The sequence below is a fragment of the Micromys minutus genome, assembly GCF_963924665.1.
Source record: "Micromys minutus genome assembly, chromosome: 9".
Lineage (NCBI taxonomy): Eukaryota > Metazoa > Chordata > Mammalia > Rodentia > Muridae > Micromys > Micromys minutus.
The window spans coordinates 15,953,519-15,965,807 of NC_137978.1; the positions used below are offsets into that span (position 1 = coordinate 15,953,519).

The 12,289-nt window shown below is 41.0% G+C and overlaps 1 pseudogene across 1 annotated transcript; it reads left to right on the forward strand.

Annotated features, from left to right (window-relative positions):
• Window positions 1-10,735: 10,735 nt before the first annotated feature.
• On the forward strand, window positions 10,736-11,435 carry LOC308424023 (isopentenyl-diphosphate Delta-isomerase 1-like; annotated as a pseudogene). The gene has a single exon. The product of its transcript is annotated as an isopentenyl-diphosphate Delta-isomerase 1-like (transcript).
• Window positions 11,436-12,289: the final 854 nt, after the last annotated feature.

Genomic DNA, 12,289 nt, shown 5'->3' on the forward strand with positions numbered 1-12,289 from the left:
GTCTTCTTAAAACAAATTTGCTTGCCATGTTTCCTTTTTCTTATAGAGGAAGGATGTAAGCAAACAACTTAAAAATATTTCAAACAACAACAACCCTGTGCTCAAAAGCCATTTGGAGTTTGAAGAGACCGTACAAAGTGAGGAAAGCAGGTGAGGTGGCCCTTCCCAGAGAAGAGCGCAGCAACTGGTTGTCTGGTGTCGGTCCTGAAAGCATATGTACATGTAACATTATATGTACAGAACAGGATATACTTAGACATATATGCATATATAAATACATATATGTATGCATCACAATCAGTGGAAAGGGGGGGCCATGGATTTGAATAAGAGCTTTGGGAGATATTTGGAAGGACAGGGGAAAGAGAAAAAAGAAATACATTTACAAACAAAAAGACTGGCAATACTCACCTATCCTTGGCATTTATCCATCTGGCTTCAGGGTCTACTTCCAGATCCCAGATCAGCTACAGTGAAGATGTCTCAACTCTGCCATATATAAAGTAAGTGCAATAATACCTGTCTACCTTATTATATACTGGATGGAATAGTATGGTTTGATTAATAAAATATAACTCACCCTTCTCATTTCAATTTTATTTTAAAACTTGTAGCACTTTGACTAATTCATGCAAAATTTTGAAAAAGATATCTAAAAAGAAACAAAAAACCTTTTCCTTTATTTCCTTGAAGACAAAACTTTCAGATCATGGAGAAACACTATATTTTCATGACTTGACAAGAGTTACTCACAGGACTATATACTAAGTAGGTTCATGTGTTAAAAATAGAACCAAATATTTCGCTCAGTATTCATTTTATCCAATACTCAGTTGACATGACTATTCCCACCCAATTAGTACTTAATTTGAAGATCATGGGTCTAGCCAAAGCTATCAATAGCTTCCTAGAGTTAGATGTCTGTGTCAACACGCTCCCACAGAAGTAAACATGGTGACAACAGTGGGAAGGTGTTAACCTATAATGTCATCCATAGCACAGTATTAAAACTGGAAAGAGATCTACCTAAAGACTCAGCTATACCTCTCTTGGGAATATACCTAAAAGATGCCCCACAAGGGCACATGCTCCACTATGTTCATAGCAGCCTTATTTGTGATAGCAGAAGCTGGAAACAACCCAAATGTTCCACAACAGAAGAAATGGACACAGAAAATGTGCTTCATTTACACAATGGAATACTATTCCGCTGTTAAGAACAAGGACATCCTGATTTTGCAGGCAAATGGGTAGAACTAGAAAATATCATCCTGAGTGAGGAATCTTAGACCCAAAAGGACATGCGTGATATGTACTCACTAGTGTGTAAATATTAGCCAAAAACGTACAGACAACCCAGGACACAATCCGTAGAACTCAAGAAGGTTAACAAGCCCAAGTGAGGATGCTTCAATCCCATTTGAGAGGAAGAGAAAGCAGAGGGCAGAGATAGAAAGGGAATTGTATGGGAGGGAGGGAAGGGGCAGGGGAAAGGGGAACATGATCAGGTACTGGTGTGAGGACCAGGAGTGAAGCCCCAGGGGCCAGCAGAATTAATAGAAATATACAACCTAGGGAGGTTAGGGGACCATCTAGAATGTACCAGAGACCTGGGAGGTGAGAGAACCTCAAGACTCAAAGGGAGGGACCTTGGATGAGATGCCCAGAAGTGAGAAGAGGGAATTTGTAGATTCCACCTCCAGGAGAAAGACAAACATTGGGTGGAAAGATGGAGTTGTCATCCCACAGTCAAGAACTTTGGCCCAGGGTCCTTCCTTCTGAGAGAATGACAGGGACAAAAGTGGAGAAGAGGTTTTGGGGAAAGGAGGTTCAGTGACCAGCCCAAATTGGGACCCATTTCAGGGGGAGGTTCCAGGGCCTGACACTATTACTGATGCTATAACGTGCTTACAGACAGGAGTCCACCATGCCTGCAGTCTGAGAGGCCCAACAAGCAGCTGACTGAGAGGGAGGCAGATATTTGCACCCAACTAAGGTTGAACCGGGGAAAGCCTGGAAGAAATTGAGGGGGAGGGCAACCCCATGGGAAAACCAGCTTTCTCAACTAACCTGGACCCCTGAGATCTCTAGGACACTGAGCCACCAACCAGGCAGCACACACTGGCTGGTCCGAGGCCCCCCAACATAGATACAGCAGAGGACTGCTTTGTCTGGCCTCAGTGAGAGAAGATACACCTAACCCTTGAGAAACTTGGGGCCCCAGGGAATAGAGAGGTCTGGTGGAATATGTCGGGGGGGGGAGGAATGGGACGAGGAACTGTCAGGGGACAGAACAGGAGAGGTTTAGTGACTAAACTGTGATGGAAGATTAAAGCTAATCTTTTTTAATTTAAAAATTGATGCCAATTGGCTACAGGGCGTTAAATGCCATGTTTACTGTCCTAAATACAGTCCCTTTGAAAGTGAAAGGAAAAAAGCAAAACAAAATAAAACAAAACATAAATGCCACATATGCTGTGCTCCATATAAAACATGAAGAAATACAACATAAAACAAGTGGAAGCTTTTTATGATGTAGGGGATAGAAGGGTCCTGAGAAGGCGACAGCCCCTCACAGCTCTTCAATCTTCCAGAAGAGAACTTCCTAAATAGACCTAGGATGGAATGTTTCAGGCAACATCACAGTCAGATGGTCGCCTCCCAAGCATGTCATGGCGTATCCACTAAAGATGAGCTGGAGACAACCTGGAGATTCCTGTCTGCTAGCAGAGCAGCTGGTGTGTCAGAGCCCCACGTGATACAAACTCGACAGATACAAAACAAAACAAGACATACATACAGATGACATGCCAATCACTTGTAACTTGTTATTTTCAGCCAGTGGCGGGCACTAAGCTTCTCCAGAGATTACCGGAGTTACTTTCCCCTTATATCCGAAAACACTCCTAAAATTATAGCCATTGACACGTGGACAGTCTCTAGGCACTCGGAGGGTTCAGTATCCTCTGATGTACCCTCCACTCCCAGCCACCCCACTGCTCGGAGATAACAGGCAGCAGAGAGCTCCTGACATCCATCCGAAAAGCATCTGAAAGCTGTTGTCTGGCATCACAGACACAGGAGGCTGTTCCCTCACAGGGAAAACATGTTTGCTTTTTCCTCAAAGGCATCAGGCCTCAGGAAGACATTGTGTCATGCTCAAGTTTCTTGTAAATGCAACGCACGTCTGTCACTGCACCGGAAATGTGAATCTAACAAAGTTCCCCCAGGATAAGAGATGGTCAGGAGATCTCAAAGAGGGCTAAACCAAAGGCATACTGGACACAGTAGCATGCAACCTGGTTCCTTTGTTACTCTGTGTCATCTTCAAACAGCATGCTTCCCCATCTTCCATGGGAAGTCTCCGCACCCTGCTATACCACTCTGCATCTCTGATGCCTAGGAACAAGGATGGACTTGTAGAATATTTTCTTCCAGACGTAAAGAAACAGTGAATAAATAATTTCAGGAGGAGAGAAAAATTTAGCCCTGGTACTCAGATGAATTTAAAAAGCTTCTGTGCATATTAAAATATTAAGTTGTTCAAGATGTTAAAAGAAAAAAAATCAGGTTTTCAGCTAAGGAATGTCGATAATGAGAAAATAGTCTTCCCAGAGAAGGGCACACTAGTTATCCAATAACCAATTATTGCTTATGTAATACCACATGGTCACCCCATAAAACATGCAAACAAGGAGTATTAATCAGGCTGGGCGGTTGTATTTGTATATCTCAGAAAACACACACACACACACACATATGCATATATGTACACAAAAATGACAAATGAGATGAAACACCATAAATTGAGAAAGAGCAAGGAAGGGCATGTGGGAGGCTTTGAAGGACATAAAAGGGAAGAGGTAAATGATGCAGTTAATAATAACATACGAACTAATTCTGCAATGCTAGGTCTGTAGCAGTGCATAAATGAGCAAGAGAAAAAGCAAAGGTAGATGGGGCAGGTATGAACTGCTGGGACTGGGAGAGAAAAGAGAAAAGAGAAGGGGAATGTGTCTGTCTGATGAGGAACTTCGATTAGCACTAGGGCTGACCTGAAATGGGCTGCTCTTGATAATACGCAGTAATCAACTGCCTCATGTGCAGGAAGACAGGAAAAAGAGTAAAGAAAAAGAAAAGGTTTGAGGGTCCAGCAAGGCCAGGAGGAGATACAGGCAAAGGTAAGGACAGCAGAACAGAGAGGCCACGTGTGGAGCCGGTGCACACGCAGAGCACACTATGTAGCTGTTTCATTTAGCCATCCTGACAAAGGCGTTACTCATTTCCTTATTTTCCTGGCCTTATTTTACCGCCTCCTCGCATGCTTTTTGCTCACAGCAGGTACTTAAGAAACACTGGCTGATTGGCTGATTAAAACGGGGGGGGGGGGGGATATGACAGAGAGGCATTTTGTGCAGCTTAGGTGAGAGATAACGCAGCCCAGCGTGAGCTTCTTTAAAGATCCCAGGCCTGTGTGTTCCTTTGAGCTCATTTTGTAGGTTGCAAGCAAAGAGGCTCAGTAAGAATGGCCGCCCAACCTGGACAGAGCTGACTGCTTATCTTTCTCTGCAGCTGTAACTGCCTTTTGCTTCATTCACGGTCTGCTGCACCGCAGAAGAAATGTCTAAGATTGCATTTCTGCTGTGACTCATCTCAACACTGCAAGACAGGAAAAACAGGCACCAGACACCTCACAATCCCCAGAATAATGAGCAAGGAGCCCATCAGCCCATGGTACAGAGTAGAAATGCACGAACTTCACAACGTGGCTGGTTTTTAAAAAGTTAACAAATGTGAAAGAGAAAGAAGGGGGAGAAGAAGGAGGATTAGGAAGGAGAAGGAGGGGAGAGGAAACATAGGAGAGGGGATGGCAAATGACAATGTGGGGTCCATTTCAGAGAACTTTTCATTTAAGAGACTGTTTATAATAGCAATGTATGCAAATTCTTTCTATTTTATCTTTTGCTTTTGATTCTTCCTAGAGCAACTTAAAAAGGTATCACTTTCTTCATGGGGGGCAAAGTGGTTCCTAATTCACCATCAACTTGATGGCACATTGCGTAGCCTCAAAAATAACATTACTCATCTCTGTGGTAGCATAGAAAACAAAAGGCTGTCTACTCTCTCCTCTCTCCAGCTCGGATGAGCTATGTCGTAGGATGTCTGTAAACATTAAACAAGAATGGACAAGATTAATTTGATCAGAATCAGGACAATATCCTAGCTACCCAAAGAAACCCTCAAGGAAGGTCATCAAAGAAGGAGGAGGAGGAGGAGGAGGAGGAGCTTTGTAGAGTGTTTCTCTTTTTAAAATGAATGTGTTTCTGAGCAGGCTGGAAAATAAGGGAAATTCTCAGGGGCCAGAAGTGGCGAGAAATCAAATAACCACAGTGCCAAGCAAGGACCTGAGTCAGCATTTGCCTTGTGGGTGTCTTTGTGACTCAGAAGGACCAAGAACTCAGTGCCAATAAGTTAAAGAAACAACACCAAAGCTAGGATTCTCAAAAGTCACCAGTGTCAAAGGCACACTGAGGAACTCTCCCATTTCACTCTATAGTCAATATGTGGAAAAATTAAAACTGCATCAGAAACCTACAGGCAAAATCCTTCAGCCAGAGTAAGCAAAGGGCCTCTGAGCGCCAACCCTGTGATGATCTAGTAATGATAATGAAGCCAGAAACAGCCTGATAAATTCCCAGGTTTTTAAAGCCATCAAGCCCCTGACAGTAGTAAAATTACCAAGCCAAAGCAAAGGTTCTTACATGGGTCCCATAGCCCCATATTCACAGGGTCTATAAAAATGAGTAGGGAACTGTTATGAATTTGCTTTTATAACTGGTGTTTCATCACCTAGTATTTCTTATTACCATGAGCGTAAAAAGCAGAAATTGTGATCATTATAACAAAAACCAGCTTTTTCTCTAGTATGTCAGATATTTTCCTATCATGACAACTGCTCTAACTACTACTAACCATCATTTGTGCTTGTTAGGATTCTATCACTCACCTTGATCAGCTTCGAGCCTCTTGCTATTTAATGTATTTATTTTAAAGTGTACACTGTCACCAGTCTTGATATCAGGGGCCTGCTTAGAAATGGAGGTTTGAGACTAGCCTGAGCTACAGAGTGAATTCACGGCCAACCTAGGCAACTTAGTGAGGTGCTGTCTTTGAAAATAAATAATAAACACAGGTGAGAAGATTTAGCTCCGTGGTGGAGCACACCGCCAGTCTGAGTCTATAGTCTCAATGCCCAGGACTATAAAATATGTGTGGGCATATACTATAAAAAATCCACAATGGGTTTTTACACTTGTGTGTGTTTTTAGCTGTATTGCAGCATGATTAGCTTCTGTTATTATTTATTATTGTTTGAAGTATTCCTAGGATACATCTAACAAAGTCACCTGTGTTAAAAACAATGTTACAAAAAGCAAATTCAGAAATATCACTCTGGACATACAAAAGGCCGTACAACTATCAGTTTGGTAGAAGTTTATAGAATTAGGAAAGAAAGGCAGAAGAGCGGAATGGGGAGGTGGGTGGCTTCTTGAAAATATCAGTCAAATTTAATTCCTCTCCAGTTTTACATGCAAAAGAAATGTAATTAAAATATTTTTGTTGGGGCCATCCTGTTCTATTACAGAGATCTGTCACCAGTTCAGAAGTGCAAGAAGGGTGGAAATTGGAGAGGGACTTTGCAGGTCATCCCGCTGCAGTCCCCGGGATTACTTAAATGCCTTTAGGTCCTCCTAATTAATTCCAGCTCACTAATCGAAGAATTTATGCTGCAAATTACAAACTTTCCTTTTCACTTTCCTGAGAAAATAAACTGCTTACATTTACCACTTGGCACTTAAAGCATAATTTAGTTTTCAGATGTTGCTAAGCAAGAACCTGAGTTTAGGTATTCTGCAGTTTAGTAAAATGAGGCTGAGTGGTCACACTCCATCTTCAGTCTCTTGGACAAATCTAAAGGGCAGACACTCCCTACCAGAACTTCAAAGAAGGCTCTGAGGGGCAGCGCTTGAGGGGCGTGACTTGTTCTAGTCTAGCTGGAGGATCTTTCCCAGTCCCTAGCTGTTTACTCTAGCAGTGTTTGAGGCTCCTTTCATCTCCAGTTCTCAGACTCCAGAACAATAGCCCCGCTCTGACATCATCCAACCCTTAGCTGTCACAGGAGCTACATGCTTTGATGATTCTGTGGCTGCCCTTGCTTGGATAACTGCAGTGTACACTACCTGGCATGAGTAACCTATCGGAAAGTCAACGCTGAAGTCTCCAGAGAGCTTGTATTGAGACATCCTCAGGTCTTCTTGTGGAAGGGCAGACTTGGGAGGACTCTCTACTGGTAGCCACACTTCAAAGCTGATTTCGCTAAGACTCATAGTTTGAGATCTCTGATGCTGTCTTGTGACTCCAGTGAATCCAAACATCTTCTACTTCCAATCTCAGACATCAGCAAGGGGGCTGGCATATCCAGGACAGAAAATCAGTATTTTCTGAATGTTTCCTAAAAGGATTCAATCAATTATATCTTCCACGCCAGCCAAAATTTTCCCCAGCCTCCTCCCCCACATCCCCTCATTTTCCAGCAGAGGCTCTCCTCTTTCTTGATACCATTAAATGGCAAAAGGTTGGAGCAGAAGAACCCATAGTCTGTTACATTTTGTGTCAATCAGAGGGGGAAATGGAAAAAATCACACCTACATATTTCTGTGAAAGGAACAAGCAAGTAGAAACCTGAATACTTCGTAGTTGGTTACCAAGAAGAGATGAAGGGAAAGAAATTAAAAGGGGGTTATAAGTCTATACCACGTGGTTGAAAATGTCAAGGTATGCCATGACATTATCTTGATATCATATTACTGAAAGGATGGATGAAGCTGATTTAAAAATAAAGAAAAAGGAAGAAAAAAACTACAACGACGAAGCCAATATTTATTGGAAAGAATACTTCCAACAAAACAGGTAAGGTGGGGAATTAAGTTATGACTCCAGAGAACTCAGGACAGGATTGTTCACTTGCTCTTGGCAAAGTGTGGGGCAGGGGTTGAAAGCAACAAACGGGACCTGTCATCTTAGTCGGTCTGCTCTTTTACAGTACACATAAAGCACTCCTGGAATAATTTAAAACTACCATAAGATGAGCAAGTGGATACATACAGAAGCATTCCCTTTACTACAGATGCTTATGTGTATAAATATACACATAGCCAGAACATGTGGGTGTCTGTCTTTATTATGCCTGCCTACCTATTGTAAGGATGTCCACAGAAAGGCTAAACACAAGGTGCCTCAGTAGCAGTGAGTACACGAACTTCAGCCTCTAATGTCATGCGTCATTCATGAGAACAGGGAGCCCTAAGTTCCACAGCCCTGGACTTCACTCAACAGCTTTCAAACTAACTTTTCAATTACCTTGAGTAACTGGATATTGTTAAGGGCTGGAAAGGCATCTTAGTAGTGATGAGCCTTGGGGACTCTACCAGAGGACACATGGTACAGTCTCACCATCCACATGGGAGCCAGCAACTGCCTGAACTCAAATTCCAGGGGATCCGACATGTCCTCTGGCTTCCATGGTTACCAGACATATGGAAGTTACACAGACATCTATCCAGGCAAAATATTCGCACACATCAAATAAGTCTTTTAACTTGAATAATGTTACTGTTATTTAGAAATCTCTGCTTCATAACCTCTTTCCCTCAGCTTAACATTTTTGTCAAATCAAGTTCTTCAGGTGTTTTTATCAAAGAACATGTTAAAATCTTTAACGACTCCTATTTATATCAAAACAAAAGTGAGCCATCGATAAAGGTTCACTGGGTTTTGAAATATTTGAGAAAGAGATGAACACATTTAGATACACATAGCCATGCTTACACACATGTCACTGGAAGTAATATTTAGAAATCATCCTATAGGCAATGGTGGTGTTACTGTGGAAAACCCATTTCTTTTTTTTTTTTTTTTTTTTTTACGACCTAGTGGACTCTTGACCTCTTTAGAAATAACTCAATGAACACCTTTTAAATAATTTACTTATTTTTGTTTCACGTGTATTAGTGTTTTTCCTGAATGCATGTGTGTGAGAGGGGGTCATATACCCTGGAACTAGGGTTACAGACAGTTTTTAGCTGCCATATGGTTGGTTGCTGGGAATGGAAGCTGGTTCCCTGGAAAAGCAGCCAGAGCTTTTAACCCCTGAGTCACATCTCCAGCCCCTGGGCTCCTCTTTTTAATCACAAAGAAGCATACGCTTTCTGTTCTCTCTCTCTCTCTCTCTCTCTCTCTCTCTCTCTCTCTCTCTCTCTCTCTCTCTCTCTCACACACACACACACACACATTTGGCATTGATCTTAATTGATCTTATAGTTTCTTTACCAATGACAGCCAGCAAGTGTCACAGATGTAGACACTGTAAACAGCAGTTTAGTTATGAACAAAGATAAGTACACGGCCTAGCATGCTTTTCTTATATTACAGCTGTCAGTGGCTGCCTTCTGGGACATACCTGGATGGTATCAGAAGAGAGCCCTGTAAAATTCCTACTCTACCTGCAAGTAGCTCAGCCTATTCACTATTACTAAAGCCAATGAAAAAGAGGCTTGGCCAAAGCCTAGGAGGAACGAAATGGTTAAGCCAGTGCCCTACCTAGGATCAGACCGTACCAGTTTGTCAGTAAACACTGGTGTCATGAAATCTCACAACAGAAAAAAGAAAACTGGATTATTTGGCTCTATTGATGCTCTCTTCAAAAATAAAAGGTAAGATTAAAACAATGTTTTAACAATGACACCCCTGGAGCTAAATTCGTCATTTTGATCTCTATTCTAGAATTTCCAGAAGAGAGTCTATGTTGTGTCTATTTCTTATGTCAACTGACCCGATCAGCAGGCAGGCATAATGAAGTCAATGTATGAAAAGGTTATTTTTGCTGCAGAGTCTCACTACAAACCAGTCTTTTCACACTGCACGCAACAAGCCTGTTTTCTTAAAACAAATGATGTTTATACTTAAAATATCGAAACTCATTTTCTAGGTAGTGAACTATCTATAAAGTGAAAAGGTATAGAATATATTGTTTCTATACTTTATGGGCTATTAGCAAAGAGTAAATGGACATTACACAGTCCTGCAGGTGCGGTTCTGATGTCTGAGCTGTGTGCCCAGTATTCTGTCTTAAGTTCTATTGCACAGAACACTGATTAGAAATGTAGAGATACACATCAATGTTCTGTTACTGTGTTTCCAATGGATTCAGGTGTCCATTGAGTGACGTATATTAAATGTTGGGGGCGTGTCGTGTCAGAACCTGGCTTCTATTTTGTCCACAGCTTAGATTTGTTCGGTTGTCAAAACTGTCCTCCACCACCACCTCCCAAAAAAATGGTGTGACACATACTCATGCATAAACTGTTAAAATGAGCATCTTTGTATTTGTATTGTTTTCAACATTGCCACGGTGCTATGGGAAATTAAAATTACAAAATTAGAAAAAAATAAAATTATTGAAAAAAAAACAAAAAAAGAAAAGAGTAAATGGGGGTTGGGCAGGCATAGTGTATTAGTGTTGAAGGAACATTCAAAGATTATCATCTTTAATTCAATGACTAGAGATTGGCCTAAAAGGGGTAGTATTGTTTATTGTTTAAATTGCTTTTCTTTTCATTACTAAAAACTTGATCTGAGCACCTGTAACTGGAATCTCTGTGTTCTAGGTCGGATCAAACACTCTGTCACAATGCCTGAAATAAATATCTACCATCTTGATGAAAAACAGGTTTAGCTTCTAGCAGAGATGTGTATTCTTATTGATGAAAATGACAATAAAATTGGGGCTGACACCAAAAATAATTGTCACCTGAATGAAAACATCAACAAAGGATTATTACATCGCACTTTTAGTGTCTTCTTGTTTAATAGTGACAATAAGCTCCTGTTACAGCAGAGATCAGATGCTAAAATTACCTTTCCAGGTTGTTTCACCAATAGTTGCTGCAGCCATCCATTAAGTAACCCAGGTGAGCTGGAAGAAAATGATGCCATCGGCGTAAAACGAGCAGCACAGAGGCGCTTAAAAGAAGAGTTGGGAATACCCGTGGAAGAGGTTAATCTAAATGAAATGAATTATCGAACAAGAATTTACTACAAGGCCCAATCTGATGGTATCTGGGGTGAACATGAAATCGATTACATTTTGTTTCTGAGGAAGAATGTAACCTTGAATCCGGATCCCAACGGTAATTAAAAGCTACTGCCATGTATCAAAGGAAGAACTTAAAGAAATTCTGAAGAAGGCAGCCAGTGGTGAAATTAAGTTAACTCCATGGTTTAAGATTATTGCAGACACTTTTCTCTTTAAATGGTGGGATAACTTAAACCATTTGAATCCATTTGTTGACCATGAGAAAATACACAGAATGTGAATGTGTTAGTGATTTGAGAATTTTTCTACCTAGTAAAAATGGTGTGGTTTGGTTTTAAATTGGGCTCCCTTGTATGATACATAGGTATTTTACAACCAAAATTTGTTTTGAGAAAAGATAAAAAAGAAAAACCCAACTAACTTACAGTTTTATATTATATACCACATATATATATATATATACATACATACATACACACACACACACACACACACACACACACACACACACTGATATTTGTAGAAAAACAAATCATTTAGGAGAGGTTATTGTGAAATTATGCCATAAATAAGATTAATTTAACCTGTCCAAATACCTGGCTATGACAAGATTGAAAAAAAAAAACAGAACTCCTCACATTTTGACAAACACTTTCAGAACACTTTGTTAATTGCCAAGTGTTTTTTATATCATTAGATTTCTATCATAGGTTAAAAATTTGAACAGAAGACACTTCTTAGTTGCGTTGAAACAGCACTAAGGATTAAATGGGCAGGGTTGGGGACAGAGCTCAGCGGTGCCATGATTGCCTTGCAGGCATGAGGCCGTGGGTTGTTGGGTCCCTAACCCTAAAGATAATTGTAACAACAATAACAGCAGGTTCAGAGGATAGTAACTGACTCCTTCAGTCTTCACACAGGATGATTAATTTCAGGAATTCCTGTACTCTGGTACCAATACTCTGGATGCTCAAGTCTAGAGAAGATGATACTGCATTTGCATATAACTTATGTACATCTTCCCCCACACTTCACCTCATCTCTGGTGTGGTTGTAGCACCGAGCACAGCGTAAATGCTAACATAGATGATGTCTTACTGTGCATGTGCAGTACAGATCAAATATTAGTAAACA